Source organism: Abramis brama (assembly GCF_963993115.1).
Source record: "Abramis brama genome assembly, chromosome: 7".
Lineage (NCBI taxonomy): Eukaryota > Metazoa > Chordata > Actinopteri > Cypriniformes > Leuciscidae > Abramis > Abramis brama.
The window spans coordinates 20,080,803-20,098,824 of NC_139969.1; positions in this window are offsets into that span (position 1 = coordinate 20,080,803).

An 18,022-nucleotide genomic window follows, 5' to 3' on the forward strand; every position below is an offset into this window, starting at 1 on the left:
CAGGAAATAAACAAAGATTCTACACTATTTCTTGGTTAAAATTGTGTTTTAGTGACTATGTAAATTAATCTATACAAAAAGTCATGATATAGAAGCGTTTCTGGTCTTAGTAACTTTTGCACGGTGACCGAGAGAGCTCAATGCGCTGCAACTAGGGCTGCACAAATAATCGCAATGAAACCGCACGCGATTTGGCAAAGGCTGTGATTATTTTATGCGCAGTTTGTCAGAGCAGCACGGCTGGATCAGTAGTAAATGCTGCTCCATCTGAACGCCAGAGGGCGCTATCACGCAGACACCCCAAATATGCCCTGCTATGAAACTTCCCCCAAAACTAACATCACAAGTGAAGCTAACACACTGGCAGAACCCGGTGTCCTGTTACAGGACACATTGGGGCTGTTTACTGGCCACTTCATGCGTTTTCTCAGATCGGATAGCTATCTGATTTATCAAAACGATTCCATTTACACCTGGTCACATAAATGTGTTTTTGCGAAACGGATTTAAATCCGATCTTCAATTCCCGCGCTATATGCAGATTTAATGGAGTGCCTGTCACTGAAAGCAACAGATATGAGCTGCATTTTATTGATCATCAGCTAAAATGTCAAAATCAAAGACCGTAATAAGAGAGAGCGGCAACAGCCCTGGTAAGATCATTTCGTTTCTCTACTTTTAATGATGATGATTGTGTGTTAAGCGTCTCACTTTCACGATAGTTTGCACGTTGGCTTAATGAATATATGCTCAGCTTCTCATCTGCGGTGATGCGTGTTCCAGTAGCGTCGTCATATCTGGCCAACATTACATATAGCCTATAACACGCTCTCACACGTTTATTTTTTTAGCATTTTTGGGAGGAGTACAATTTACATATGTGGTTTCAACAACCAGATGCATTTACACTTGTCCAGTTTCGTCTGGAATGCGGCCCAGACCACCTCCTGAAGTGGTTTGAGCGATCGGATTCAAATCCGTCTCGAATGCATTTCAGAGGGCATTTACACCTGGTCTTTTCACGATCGGATAGCTATCCGATCTGAGAAAACGCATGAAGTGGCCAGGTGTAAACAGCCCCATTGAGACTGATACGAGTTTTACGACCCCAAAAGAAATTTCCAGAGAGCTGTGACTCTCACTTAATTCTTGCTGAGAAGGAGAAATAAACCCTGTTAATCCTATATATTCTATATATATAACCACTTGAGAAATATATAAACATGTATCTAATTTTCCCATCTCATGATTTTCCTTTTATGTGGTTTGGCTTATGTATTCTTGTAAACTCTATTGGGGTTAATATTTCAGACTTTGCATACTATGGTTTACCAAAATCATATGTGTGGCATGTTTGGTCTCTATAAACTCCAGTCTTTGTTTCCCATTTGTTAATTTACATTACATTTTGCTAACTTTGTGACGCATTAGCATTATAAGAATCTTGAAGATTCTTTTCTTAAACACCCAATGATATTACATATTCAAATGCCCTGCTAGAACACAATGGGTCATACAATTTTCCTCCAAAGGGAAATCTTCTCATTGGCTCACACACCTTCAGAGGGTGTGACATCTTCACGCTTTAAAAATCACTGATCACAAGATCAGCTCTCTTAGTCCCTTTCTGAAATGCTGACGTGAAGATGATGCTGAACTAGAAGTTTCTAAGGACCCCCAAGCTTGTGCCAGGCTGCGGCCTTGTCTTTCCATTCACCAAAGATCCTCTGACTACCACTGGTTCTCTCTCATCAAGACCACATCAGCAAAGATCAACTGGAGCCTCAACAAATTGCATCAGGACAGTTTAATTCAAATGGGCGAGACATGCAAGTATCAAACTTAGTCTCATTGTTTGATACTTTAAGTATCCTTACCCCTTTTAAAGAAGGGCGTGTTAGAACTAAACTGATGGTTTGCTCAAGGCTGTTGATCTGCTGAATTTCAAACAATGCTATAACTTCTTGCTTTCCTGTATTCTGCTTCAGCTCTCTTTCCCTTGGTAAACTGTTTGTATGTGTATGTTAGAGTAGTTTACGTGTTTAGTCTAGTTAATAAAGTCTTGTTCATGTCACACGTAAAGTTGTCCGTGTCTCAAGCTAATATCTGGAGTCTCTAATCATAGATCTTGACTACTTGCTCTTAGTAGTACTGTAAAGTAAGAAAGACATTTCCCATGCCCCGGAAATGTAAATTTCTTAGAATTAATAAACAATTAACACTGAGTGTTCACAGGACAAACAGGTTAATTGATTGTAAAATTAATTTACAACATTAAGTTAATTGTATTAACTGATCCAAATATTAATAATCAATTATAACCAGTTATTATTGATTATTAATATTTCATAGAGCTAATTTGCTACATATTAAATGTTGTCTTTTGTTGGACAGCGAGCAAAAAGTCGTCCAGAAGACGTCTAAAAGACGTCATTCTTAGACATCCAGAAGACGTCCTCACAGGAGCCAGAATGAAAGTTTTTTTGACGTCTTTTCTGGACATTGTATAGACGTCAATTAAAGACGTGCTAAAGACGTCATTCTTAGACATCCAGAAGACGTCCTCACAGAAGCCAGAATGAAAGTTTTTTTGACGTCTTTTCTGGACATTGTATAGACGTCAATTAAAGACGTGCTAAAGACGTCATTCTTAGACATCCAGAAGACGTCCTCACAGAAGCCAGAATGAAAGTTTTTTTGACGTCTTTTCTGGACATTGTATAGACGTCAATTAAAGACGTGCTACAGACGTCATTCTTAGACATCCAGAAGACGTCCTCTCAGGAGCCAGAATGAAAGTTTTTTTGACGTCTTTTCTGGACATTGTATAGACGTCAATTAAAGACGTGCTAAAGACGTCATTCTTAGACATCCAGAAGACGTCCTCACAGAAGCCAGAATGAAAGTTTTTTTGACGTCTTTTCTGGACATTGTATAGACGTCAATTAAAGACGTGCTACAGACGTCATTCTTAGACATCCAGAAGACGTCCTCTCAGGAGCCAGAATGAAAGTTTTTTTGACGTCTTTTCTGGACATTGTATAGACGTCAATTAAAGACGTGCTAAAGACGTCATTCTTAGACATCCAGAAGACGTCCTCACAGAAGCCAGAATGAAAGTTTTTTTTACGTCTTTTCTGGACATTGTATAGACGTCAATTAAAGACGTGCTAAAGACGTCATTCTTAGACATCCAGAAGACGTCCTCACAGAAGCCAGAATTAAAGTTTTTTTGACGTCTTTTCTGGACATTGTATAGATGTAAATTAAAGACGTGCTACAGACGTCATTCTTAGACATCCAGAAGACATCCTCACAGAAGCCAGAATGAACGTTTTTTTTGCGTCTTTTCTGGACATTGTATAGACGTCAATTAAAGACGTGCTACAGACGTCATTCTTAGACATCCAGAAGACGTCCTCACAGGAGCCAGAATGAAAGTTTTTTTTACGTCTTTTCTGGACATTGTATAGATGTCAAGTAAAGACGTGCTACAGACGTAATTGTTAGACATCTAAAGGCAGCCAGAATAAAAGTTGTATTAGACGTGTTTTCTGTAGTAGAAATGTCAAAGACTGTTAAAGACCCATACTGACATGGAAATCCCATATGTGCATTTTGCAAGGATCCAACTTTAAAAAATATTTACTTACAAATATTTATAAAACAGTGGTTGAACTTGTGAGTGAGCTAGTTCTCACTGAGAAAAACCCAGTTACTCCTTGTTAATGGTTGTCGTGTCATGAAACTGCAGACACACAGACCATAGACCTAAATAAGATTTTAAAGAATATTGATAATATTGTATATTCAATTGAATAACTGTGGTGTATATACTTGCATTTGTATATCTTAACAATATAACTAATAAACTGCTTACCATTTTCCTGTAAACCAAACTAATCACTCCAAGAAATCAACTATTTAAATCTCAAGATATATTTTTATTACTATTTTAAATCTTAACAGCCGAAAGAGTAAAGTATAAATTAACACAATAAAACTTAAAAGACAGAACAGTAAAGTTGTAAATTAACACAATTTCCCTTTAAATAATCTATAAAATGTTGTTAAAAAAATATAACATAACAGTTAACAAAATATGGCTGCTATAAGGTTCACAAGCTTCATTTATAGCAGCAAGCAGTTCCAGATGATCGGCTACAGACTTTCTTTGGGCCTCTGTTGCAGCTGGGTCCCATTTCATGACAGCAGCTACAATCAAAGCAAAAAAATCCACATGTAAAATAAATAAATACAAATGCCACTGTTGTGGTTTAGCTTATAGCAGAGATACATAGTTGAAAATTTGAGTACTCGAATCAATTAAATGAAATAAATCACAAATCAAGTAAAATTACATCAAGCCTGATATAAGGCATTCCACACACACACACACACACACACACACACACACACAGGGGCCATTTACAACTTCATGCGATTTTAGTGATCGGATTGCTATATGATCTTGAAAAGACCAGGTGTAAATGCCCTCCGAAACGCATTCGTGACGCATTTGAATCTGAATGCTCAAACCACTTCAGGAGGTGGTCTGGGTCGCATTCCAGAAAAAACTGGACATGCATCTGGTTGTTGAAACCACATATGTAAATTTTACTCCTCCCAAAAACGCTCTAAAATAAAGGTGTGAGAGCGTGTTATAGGCTATATGTCATGTTATAGCCAGTTATGACGACGCTACTGCCGCATCGCCGCTGACCATCTAACGTTATTCATCAAGCCAACGTGCAAACTATCGCAAATCAAAGTGAAAGTAAGTCCCAGATTCTTAACACACAGTTATCATCATTAAAAGTAAAGAAACGAAATGATCTTACCAGGGCTGTTGCGCTCTCTCCTATTGCGGTCTTTGATTTAGAAATTTTAACGGATGATCAATAAAATGCAGCTCATATCTGTTGCTTTCGGTGACGTGAACGCCATTAAATTTGCATAGCGAGGGAATCGAGGGAATTATGTGACCAGGTGTAAATGGAATTGTTGTGATAAAACAGATAGCTATCCGATCTGAGAAAACGCATCAAGTGGCCAGGTTTAAACAGTCCCATATACACACACACACACACGCACATATTAGGGGTGTAAGTTAACGGTTCACAAAATCCATGGTTCGGTTCGGTTCAATACGATACACTTGTGTCACGGTTCGGTACGTTTTCGATACAGGAAAAAGAAAGAAATACCAGAGAAATTTCCTTGTTTTAATATTTTTAACTTTTTTTTTGTATTAAACCTAACATCATAAAGTATGATTTTTTTTTTTTACTTTGAGGAATGATGAAGCTATAATTGACTCTTAGAAGCATGTAAAACAGCTCCTTGAAAAAAATGAAATGTAATATTGTAGTTATAAACAAAGGTTTATTTTAGTTCAGATTAACATTTGAGGGCAGTAATTTTATTTATGTCAAAAAAATAAAACCAACGTAATGTAACTTGAAAGCATTATAGCCTACTATTCCTGCCAAACTTCCATGGTTACAGTTAGTGTTACTACAGTAAATCCATGGTGAATGTTGCTGATCTGTGGACACTGGATTGTTCATTCATGGCACAATGTTTCTACGTCAGCGCTGTTTGATCCGTTAATAACAGAGAAATATGAATGCTTCTCACTAGATCTCGCAGCGATGTTATTACTTCAGTGGGGATCTATTAGCGCCGTGTAGTAACAGTGTCGCTTGATCAAGATCGGCTCGCGCTGCACTGGTCCAAACTGATAAACGGCCCGTGAAACACATAATAACAGCACCTGCTTTCTGGTCAGTTAGCCTACAGTACCTGCTTTTTTTGTGGAAACCAAAACTTTTGATTGTGAGAGAGCCATGTGTTAAAAGTCAGATGGCACTTAAGCTACTTTATGATTTGCCCTATGTCTGAACAAAAGAAATAAAAGTTAACTATCTATACCATATTGAATTGCATAGCATCATATTTTTGCAATACGTTGAATCGAAATCGAATCGCACCGGATCGTAATAATAGTGAATCGTATTGCATTGCATTGGTAGCTGCCAGCTGGCAGCTGCTTATATGTATCATTAATGTATTGTATCGTTGGCTATGCATCGAGATGCGCATCGTATCAGCCTCAGTTATGGAGATGCACATCCCTAATACCTACATAGGAAAAGTAACTACATTTACATACTGTGAATCGTTTTTTTTATTTATCGAGAATCGTTTTTGAATCGAAAATCGCAATTGTATCGAATTATGACATTTTCTTAATCTTACACCCCTAATATAAACATACATATAGTACTTTGGAGACCAATTGTGTTGAAATAACATTGAGACAAAGGAGGTAGAGGACGAATACTCACTTCTCTTGGTAGCTGTTCCGATGAATGACGGATCCTGGCCACAGAAAGATAAAAGAGAGAGGTAAAAGGGGGGAATAAATTAGCATGGGTCACATTTCATCTGTTTTGTCTGGTATCTAAAACTTATGTCTGATAGAAAAATGTGCATCACCAAAAGAAGGAACATGTAGATTAACACAGTGGATCTGTCCAAATGGTAATCGTTTTAATAACGTTGTCATCTGTACAAAGAAAGAACTCTTCCGTTTTTAGTACATTGTTGTTGAGTAAAAGTTCCTTAAGTTTGTGTGTTCTTGACGTCTTTTCTTTTAACCCTGCAGGTAGTTACATTAACGCATCTATTAATAAAAGTTTTACCTATGGAACTTCGGTATGATGAAAATGTGTGTAATATAGCAAACCCAAACAAATGTTAAATGGAACTCTTCCACCATATCTAGTTTTAAAATGAATCACAGGAACTTGCCATCCTAGGTCACATTACCATAAATATAATATAAAATTACTATAAGATAAAATTACTTCAGTTAATTTACCATCGCATGCATGTCCCCCTTTGCTAACCCTTTTGTGGAAGGCTCTTTGTGAAGGGATTTAGATGTTTGCTTGGAACACCCCTTTAATTGTACATTTATTAAATCACATGTAAGGTTTATAAATAATACTAGGTAAAGGAGAGCAAACTGATTCCCCCTTCATTTTATCTACCTTATGCCGACCGAAAGGTATATGATTTTCTTTCTTCAGATGAAAACACATATTTTAGAAAAAATAAACTAGACTTTTAGAAATATTATCCATCTCTTGTGTTTGTGTGTCAAATAATGCAAGTGAATAGACACCAAAATGCTGAAGGTCGAAAAAGTCCAAGAGCATTGCTCACATGATAAGTGCAGAAAACATCTTGTGTGAACAACACAGCAAGCTGTGAGTAGGCTGTATGAAGTTTCTGGCATATGCACTTGCATTATATTGGCTTAGAATAATGGATAATTAAAAAATATATATTTGTGGAAAGAAAGTCAGATTTTTAATTTCGGAGTGCATTGTGCCTTTAAAATTGACTGCGGATTTAGATACTGGGTAACACTTTATTTCAATAGTCCACTTTAGACATTCTACTAACTATAAGTAACTTTGCAACTACGTGTCAACTATCTGTCATTAGAGTATTAGTAGACTGTCTGCTTAATATTTGCTAACACTCTGTTTTGTTGGTCCCCTAACAGACATTCTACTGACTATAAGTTACTTGGCAACTACAACTCAACTTATTCTCCTAACCCATTTCCTAACATCTAAACTTAACCTACCAGTCTATTGACTGTCTACTACAGCCTACTAATACTCTAATGAGAGTTAGTTGACATGTAGTTGAAAAGTTATAGTTAGTAAAATTTCTAAAGTGGACTATCGAAATAAAGTGTAACCAGACACTGCAGTGGATACTTACTAGTGATGGACTTGTTTCTCTGTTGGTGCCTATTCTGCTCCGTAAGTCCAATGCTTGATCTAAAAATTTTTTTTTTTTTTAAAAGAGTGTTAATAGGATTATTGATCGGGTAACATAGGACCATTTTTTTAATGTTCCATAAGTGTTATATAAATCTGGAGAACCCTTACTAAAAATTAACACTGTTTTGCGACACTAACCAAATGGTAATAAATTATTGTAATACGTAAAATAGGAAAGAGGCCGCACTATGCATAAACTTTTATTTGCAAAAACACGTTTCGGCGTGTGCCTTCATCAGTTTGCACGCGCCGAAACGCATTTTTGCAAATATAAGTTTATGCATAGTGTGGCCTCTTTCCTATTTTACGTATTACAATTATCCAGGCCAGCACTCTAAAAGTTTATTAATATATGCAGTGAAGCCTGCTCCTATACTTACTTAATAAATTGTTGTATTAAATCCACCATAAAAACATGGTTTCTACACTATAATAAATAAAACATGGTTAATTTAGCAAATGTCCTTAAATGATTAGTTCACCTCAAAGTTGAAAATTGTGTCATCATTTACTCACCCAAGTTGATTTAAACCTGTATGAATTTCTTTCTTCTGCTGTACACAAAGAAAGATATTTTGAAGAATGTCGGTAAACAGACAGACTTGGGTCCCATTGACTTCCATAGTAGGAAAAAAAAATACTATGGAAGTCAATGGGACCCAAGTTACAGACATTCTTCAAAATATCTTTCTTTGTGTTCAGCAGAAGAAAGAAAGAAAGAAATTCATACAGATTTGAAACAACTTGAGGGTGAGTAAATGATGACACAATTTTTAACTTTGAGGTAAACTAATCCTTTAAAAGAACAGCTCATCCAAAAAAAAAAAAAAAAAAATAGAGTTAGCTTACTCACCCTGGTGTTGAAATTTTATGAGTTTAATTTTTAAAATTTTAAATTTTATCAATTTCTTGTGTAGAACCATAATTAAGATATCTTGAAAAATGCCTTTTATTTTTGTCATACAATGAATATAGGCCTAGTTGTTTTATTCCCAAAATTCTTGTGTTTCACAAAAGTAAGTTATAGAGGTTTGAAAAAAATACTTTCATTTTGAAAGACATTTATTTTTGGGTCAGCTAGGCCTGTAAACTCAAGAAGATAAAGCTTGTCTGGAGGGTTTGAACCAGTGCATTTGAGCAGAGTTTACATGTTCTGCCTCTATTTCACGTGTATTTTATGACAATACTCACCGCATCTGAACATCGTGTGGCTGGATAATATTTATTCCCAAAATGCCTGGATCATGAAGGAAACACACACATACACATCAATATTAGTTATTTGTTTTACTTACTAACGGAGACATTTGCAAAAGCTTGCAAAATTGACTCACCAGCTCCAAAACATATTATTACGACTCGTTAATTTAACTGATCGGTTAGCCATCCCGCGATCAACAATATTCAAAAGCCTAGTTTGGAGATTCTTATAGTAAGACTGTGACAGTTCCTTTCTGTCTAAGATACAATATTCTCAGTTCACTCGTTGTAAAGCATTTATTTTTTATCATAAAGTTAGACAAGTTAACGTTACACATCCTAGCAGCACATAACATTAATACATTGGGAATACCGTATGCACTAATAATATTGCTCTAATCGCGTTTAGATTCTCACTTTAATACACTATATCTTGATGTAGCAGAATTTGTATAAAATAAAGTTATTTACCTTCCGTAGATTGCAATATGTCCGTTGTTAAAATTCTTTGTCCATTTCCTTGTTTGTTCTTCATTTACACCCAGCAACACCCAGCAACTCGCTCAAAACATTTAGCAGTCCGATGTAAAGTAATCCATGTTTTAAACGATGTAAAACCCACAGAATAGGCTAATATTGAAGATCCCGCGCAGCAGCAAAGCAAACACCGACTCGCTCAACTGACGTTTATTCAAACTTGACTCATAAAGGCGCGCTTAGTTGTCATTGGCTAGATTCCTGGATGACAGTCAGAATAAACAGAGAATAACCAATCATGCTCAAAACAGCTAGGAGAGACAGCCAATAGTGTGGCAACATTGCAATTACAGGAAAATATGAATATATATATATATATATATATATATATATATATATATATGTTTTTTTCATTGCAGTGCATGATTAAAAATTAAAGATTAAAAATTAAAGATTAAAAATACTGTAAGAACTTACAGTAACTGACCATATATAATATGTATTTACCACTGTTCTTATAAAGCGCAATTTAATAGAGCAAACAGTGTATTAAACAGAGCAAACACTGCATATATTCATATACAATTCTGTAAGATCTATATGAAAATCTAATGAATTGGTATCATGGTGGTGACAGTTACATTCATGTGACCCATAATGACCCTTTTACACTTTCACAAATTCTTGACCTTTCCTTTAGAAACACTCTTATGCCTAATAATGTCAACATCCTTTTTCACCCTGTGTGGCACTGGTACACAACCTGTTGGTTTAGAGTTAATCCTCTGTCCAACGCAACACTTTGGTAACATTGGCATAATTATATACAAGTTACAACATAATACCCCGGGTTTCACACTTTCACAGGCAAGACTTAAGCCTGTAGTCCCAGACTAAAATGCATGTTTGAGCAGTATTACCTGAAAGCAACTGACATATCTTATGGCAGTGCCATTGTTTTGTCTCAAGATGCACACCAGTAATGTTTTTTTTTTTCTAAGGCACATTTTTAAAAGCTATAATTAAATACCCAAATTGAACTAAGGACAAATCCTGGCTTTATCTAAACCCTGTCTGTGAAACCGGGTCTGGGTTAGAAATTAAGGGTTAAGGTTAACCCTAACCCTAACCTTAAGACTTGCCTACAGACTTTTATTTAACAGCTTGGTGTTAACTGCAGTGGTTAGGCCTTTAGCATTGATAAAGGACAAAAATCTTCTCACTGTGACAGTCTGTTTAGTAAAGATTGTTTGTATGGATTGTCCCTAAACTAGAGCTATTGATGCATTCAAAACATACCTGTATCATAAAGATCGTATTTACAAATTGAACATACATGAACGCCGCCACAATGATGAAAATATGAGTAGGAAGCTTGGGATTTTCTTTTAGCCCGATCTTGAAGAGTTATGAGTGTGTCAGTGAGAAACATGTAATACCACAATACTTTGGTATTTAGCAGTTACATTGTCAGGCTTTTCTATTTACGATGAAGTAAGCTAATGCCTGCACAAAATATGACAGTAGTATTACAATATAACATGTAATGATACATTTTACAGTGGCTTCATAAATTAATTTCAACATAAATAGTAAAATAGTAAAACCTCATGAATACAAACTTCCCAGGAGGACTTAAAAGCATCATGTGTGCATCATGAACCCTGTTGGTGTCTGACCAGCAAGATCAATTTAACAGTTAATGATATAGTCTGTAAATTAACAGTCAGTTAATTAATTTACAGATATTGTTTGTCATTTTGTTCTGAACTAGTTCTGGCTGTCAGTGGACGTTTAGATTATGGCTGGATTGGACATCATTATTCACGTCATTTATGGACTGTTTCTGGATGTCAACGGACGTCCAGATTATAGCCAGTATGAACGTCTTTTCTGAACTAGTTCTGGCTGTCAGTGGACGTTTAGATTATGGCCGGATTGAACATCTTTATTCACGTCATTTATGGACTGTTTCTGGATGTCAAAGGACGTCCAGATTATAGTCTGTATGAACGTCTTTTCTGAACTAGTTCTGGCTGTCAGTGGACGTTTAGATTATGGCTGGATTGGACATCTTTATTCACGTCATTTATGGACTGTTTCTGGATGTCAAAGGACGTCCAGATTATAGCCAGTATGAACGTCTTTTCTGAACTAGTTCTGGCTGTCAGTGGACGTTTAGATTATGGCTGGATTGGACATCTTTATTCACGTCATTTATGGACTGTTTCTGGATGTCAACGGACGTTCAGATTATAGCCAGTATGAACGTCTTTTCTGAACTAGTTCTGGCTGTCAGTGGACGTTTAGATTATGGCTGGATTGGACATCTTTATTCACGTCATTTATGGACTGTTTCTGGATGTCAAAGGACGTCCAGATTATAGTCTGTATGAACGTCTTTTCTGAACTAGTTCTGGCTGTCAGTGGACGTTTAGATTATGGCTGGATTGGACATCTTTATTCACGTCATTTATGGACTGTTTCTGGATGTCAACGGACGTCCAGATTATAGCCAGTATGAACGTCTTTTCTGAACTAGTTCTGGCTGTTAGTGGACGTTTAGATTATGGCTGGATTGGACATCTTTATTCACGTCATTTATGGACTGTTTCTGGATGTCAACGGACGTCCAGATTATAGTCTGTATGAACGTCTTTTCTGAACTAGTTCTGGCTGTCAGTGGACGTTTAGATTATGGCTGGATTGGACATCTTTATTCACGTCATTTATGGACTGTTTCTGGATGTCAAAGGACGTCCAGATTATAGCCAGTATGAACGTCTTTTCTGAACTAGTTCTGGCTGTCAGTGGACGTTTAGATTATGGCCGGATTGAACATCTTTATTCACGTCATTTATGGACTGTTTCTGGATGTCAAAGGACGTCCAGATTATAGTCTGTATGAACGTCTTTTCTGAACTAGTTCTGGCTGTCAGTGGACGTTTAGATTATGGCTGGATTGGACATCTTTATTCACGTCATTTATGGACTGTTTCTGGATGTCAAAGGACGTCCAGATTATAGCCAGTATGAACGTCTTTTCTGAACTAGTTCTGGCTGTCAGTGGACGTTTAGATTATGGCTGGATTGGACATCTTTATTCACGTCATTTATGGACTGTTTCTGGATGTCAACGGACGTTCAGATTATAGCCAGTATGAACGTCTTTTCTGAACTAGTTCTGGCTGTCAGTGGACGTTTAGATTATGGCTGGATTGGACATCTTTATTCACGTCATTTATGGACTGTTTCTGGATGTCAAAGGACGTCCAGATTATAGTCTGTATGAACGTCTTTTCTGAACTAGTTCTGGCTGTCAGTGGACGTTTAGATTATGGCTGGATTGGACATCTTTATTCACGTCATTTATGGACTGTTTCTGGATGTCAACGGACGTCCAGATTATAGCCAGTATGAACGTCTTTTCTGAACTAGTTCTGGCTGTTAGTGGACGTTTAGATTATGGCTGGATTGGACATCTTTATTCACGTCATTTATGGACTGTTTCTGGATGTCAACGGACGTCCAGATTATAGTCTGTATGAACGTCTTTTCTGAACTAGTTCTGGCTGTCAGTGGACGTTTAGATTATGGCTGGATTGGACATCTTTATTCACGTCATTTATGGACTGTTTCTGGATGTCAAAGGACGTCCAGATTATAGCCAGTATGAACGTCTTTTCTGAACTAGTTCTGGCTGTCAGTGGACGTTTAGATTATGGCTGGATTGGACATCTTTATTCACGTCATTTATGGACTGTTTCTGGATGTCAACGGACGTTCAGATTATAGCCAGTATGAACGTCTTTTCTGAACTAGTTCTGGCTGTCAGTGGACGTTTAGATTATGGCTGGATTGGACATCTTTATTCACGTCATTTATGGACTGTTTCTGGATGTCAAAGGACGTCCAGATTATAGTCTGTATGAACGTCTTTTCTGAACTAGTTCTGGCTGTCAGTGGACGTTTAGATTATGGCTGGATTGGACATCTTTATTCACGTCATTTATGGACTGTTTCTGGATGTCAACGGACGTCCAGATTATAGCCAGTATGAACGTCTTTTCTGAACTAGTTCTGGCTGTTAGTGGACGTTTAGATTATGGCTGGATTGGACATCTTTATTCACGTCATTTATGGACTGTTTCTGGATGTCAACGGACGTCCAGATTATAGCCAGTATGAACGTCTTTTCTGAACTAGTTCTGGCTGTCAGTGGACGTTTAGATTATGGCTGGATTGGACATCTTTATTCACGTCATTTATGGACTGTTTCTGGATGTCAACGGACGTCCAGATTATAGTCAGTATGAACGTCTTTTCTGAACTAGTTCTGGCTGTCAGTGGACGTTTAGATTATGGCTGGATTGGACATCTTTATTCACGTCATTTATGGACTGTTTCTGGATGTCAACGGACGTCCAGATTATAGCCAGTATGAACGTCTTTTCTGAACTAGTTCTGGCTGTCAGTAGACGTTTAGATTATGGCCAGATTGGACAAAATTACTCAGTGTCATTAATCGACTAATTCTGGCTGTCAATGGACGTTCAGATCATGGCCTGGACGGGCGGACTTGATATCAACCTGTTTTGTACGTCCACAGACGTCGCTTGCTCAGTGGGGAGGTTCACAAATGGTTCTCATGTTAGGAAAAATGTTTGACGCGTGTTGCTTTTTCAAATGCATGTTATAAGTGACTCAAACTCGGTGCTTTCAGATGGAGCAGTGTTTACAGAGCCATACATCAATGACAAGCTGTGCATAAAAAAATAATCGCAGCCTTTGAGATTTCAATATCGCGATAAGCCAAATCGGTTTAAGTGCGATTACATGTAAGTCGTGATTATTCATGAAGCCCTAGCTAACATGCAAATAGAAAAAACACCAGCTAATTAAGAAAACATATTCATCAGTTTGCACTGAAAATACTCACAACATAACCAAATACAGTAACACTCTGCAAATACCAACAACGCACATACCATCAGGATGTTAAAATAAACCAATAAACTCACCTCGGTCATCGACTACACCACTGTCAAGTAGACAATGAACAATAAGCATGTCCCAGCCAAGTTTGTCACTTGTTGGGGTCCCTTTGAAACATTTTTGTTGTGGTCTATGCTATTTGCAGCGAGTTTCTGTATTTGGTTGCATTGTAAGTATTTGCAGAACATGTGTTGTTAAACTGATGAAGATGTTTTCTTAATTTGCTGGTGTTTTTTCTGTTTGCATGTGTTTGCTTCAGTTGCAGCGCATCAAGCTCTCTTGGCCACCTTACTTTTGGCATGCTGTGGTCAATTTATGTGCTCCTGTCCTGTTTCTGTGTCCGCATAAACATGTATTGGACTGTTGATACTAGTGGATTAAGGGTTTTGCAGCACAGTAAACCTCTCAAAAAGTCCATCTAATAAGGCCTTAGAGACGCACCACAGAACAACATTTTGATTCAAGGATCGTACTCAGTCAAAGACCAGCAACACCAGACTCATTCACCATGCACGGCTGGACGGTGAGAAACCTTTACTTGAAATCTGTAGATAAGAGATTTGGCCAAGACAGAACTTGTACTAGGCTAATGTGGAATTATATATGAGAGATTTGGGACATTTTTTCGAAATTCTTTGTCATTTTTTTTTTTTCTCTTATTAAAAGTAGTATTGATTAAATTTACATTCTTGCCACTGTTAGTAGCTCAGTTGTTTTTTAAAATAGTGTAGCTTTTTCCATAACAAGATATGTTTTACAACACAGAACAGTACATCCCCATTTCTTTGTGTGTGTGCACAAACAAGCGGAGCCAATTCTTGTAGAATAATGTCTCTTTCTCATGTAGCAGTCTGTGGAGCTAGAATTGTGTCTTTATTACATGCGAGAAAATAAATGATCTGAGAGAAAAAAAAAAGTTTGAGAGAAAAAGTTATCACACTGATAGCAAAAAAGCATTTCATGAGAGAAAAAAGAATATTTGAGAGAAAAAGTTTTCATACCAATAGCAAAAAATAATAATATTTGAGACTAAAAAAAGTTTTGAGAGAAAGTATTTTTTCATAGAACATAAAAAAATATAAATTTGAAATTTTTAAAATTATTTCTGAGAAAAAAAAATCTCTCTCAAAATACTTTGAAAAAAACTCAAATATATTTTTTTTGCTATCAGTGTGAAAACATTTTCTCTAAAAAAAAAGAAGTGTTTCTCTCAAAACGCTTTTCTTTGCTCTCGATGCAATTTCTTGCTCTCAGGATTTTGCTTTTGCTGTGAAAATTGTGTCATGGGCGGGGCCACGTTCCTATTGGCCAGTCGGGTGAGCATCGTCTTGTCTTGGGAGTCGAACTGAATCATTACACCATTGTTCGGTTCACCGGCATATAGATGCCGCCTCTGCCTTAGTTGAGCATATAATACACAATATAATACACATTCATTCATGAATATGAGTGCTATTTTTTAATGTTTAATCTTCAGTGATGCTGAACTTGCTCAGCCAGCTACCCATCGAGTTGTGTGTGTCATCATCTTACCCATACGCGTAGGAGCTTCAAAAATCTAAGTTTTGTCCCCCCACTATTTCCCAATGTAAGATTTTGTTTTGCATTGCCTGCCTATCTCTGCCGATTTCGGAGTCTCCAAATGAATCCATTCTGCAACTTTTAAATACATAATTACATTTTTTTTAAACTAAATTATAGGGTCCGAAAGTTTGTCGTTTTGTCGCTATTGTTACACACACACACACACCGTTGGCGGTGCGCTCAAAGTCATCTGTCAGTTGTGCAGTTACCCAAAATCTCCTGAATGAAGTTAAAACCCATGTCACTGGATGAAATAAAATCGACTAGCAAAAATACAGGAGGCTGCCTTACAAACGAGTGTGTGGAGGATATTGTCATTTCGCCGTAAGGTTTTTTATTTTTTAAATAAGAGACGATCTAGGGCTGAAATGTGTTTTTTAAATCAAGTGATCAAAGTGCTCATTGCCGCTGTGATCAGTGGCGCGGATTAAGGTAGTGGACCATTAATTCAAATAGGCGAATCTATGTATTTAGTCACACGAAAATTCTTGGCACTGACAACTTAAACCCCATGTAGCCTACTATTTAAATCGATTGCTGGACATCGTAATGTTATTGTACATATATCTGATATTGATATTGCCCCTCCGTATATTCACCAGGCCCACCTATTAATGACGTTCTGTATCCGCCACTAGGAAAGGAAACGTGGAAGTTAAAATACTGAAATAAATACTGATAACATATTTTGAGCATTTAAGTGCTTATATATTGCTCCTATGCCCCTAATATTACCCAAACATTGGAGTGTCCGTGCTCAACTAAGGCAGAGGCGGCATCTATGCCGGTGAACCGAACCAGATAATGTCTAATAGGAAGAGAATTGGCACTCTCTGCTTACTTCCGGTTTCTGGACTGGCTGCAGTAACACGTCTCTGTCCATGCGGGGGCGCTCGCAGGCGAGTGCAGAATGAATGGAGGTCTATGGCGAAATACCACTTTTCTCAAGATATAATTTTTTGTCTAGTAATTTGAATGTTGTATTCGAAAGGAGATGCAAAGAAATTACACATTGCTGGGTGTTAGATTTTTTAGAGTCACTTATTTGCTTTAAAAAGTCTTTTAAAATGTCAATGACGTCATATACATCGTACGACCAGAGATACTGCTTTACGGCAATCCTTCAGTCGCTTTGGTGCTTTCGCGCTCTGCACTTTCTTTTCTCTCGAGGCATCGACAACACAGCTGACACAGGTAAACACACGTGCTAGAAGAGTTTTTGTTTTGTTTGTTTCTGTGGTCCCGCTTCGGATGCCACGATGCCATCAAGCGGTATCTCTGGTCATAATCAGTCCTTCACTGACCAAGCAGCGTTCATTAGCAGAATGCTAGCGTGTTATGGGCAACAACAACTCAACCTGTAAGAAATCGAAAGGACATAAGTACTCGTTCATTCAACTTTCGACCTATAACCCATGTTGAACTCGCAAAACCTACAATAAAATCTGAGATTTCTCAACGGCAATCGGGTGAAAGAGACACATTTAGCCGTCTAGCCCCATAGACTCCCATTCAGTCTGCACTCGCCCGCGATCACCTCCAGTGGAATTCTAATGGAACTGCAACCAAGATCGATACAATGGGGCTAATAGGAAGTGCCAAGGCTCTCCGTAGACGGGCTCTGACCGAACAATGGTGTAATGATTCAGTTCGACTCCCAAGACAAGACGATGCTCACCCGACTGGCCAATAGGAACGTGGCCCCGCCCATGACACAATTTTCACAGCAAAAGCAAAATCCTGACATGAGAGCAAGAAATTGCATCGAGAGCAAAGAAAAGAAAAGAAAAGTTTTGAGAGAAACACTTTTTTTTTTTAGAGAAAATTTTTCACACTGATAGCAAAAAATATATATTTGAGAGTTTTTTTCAAAGTATTTTGAGAGATTTTTTTTCTCAGAA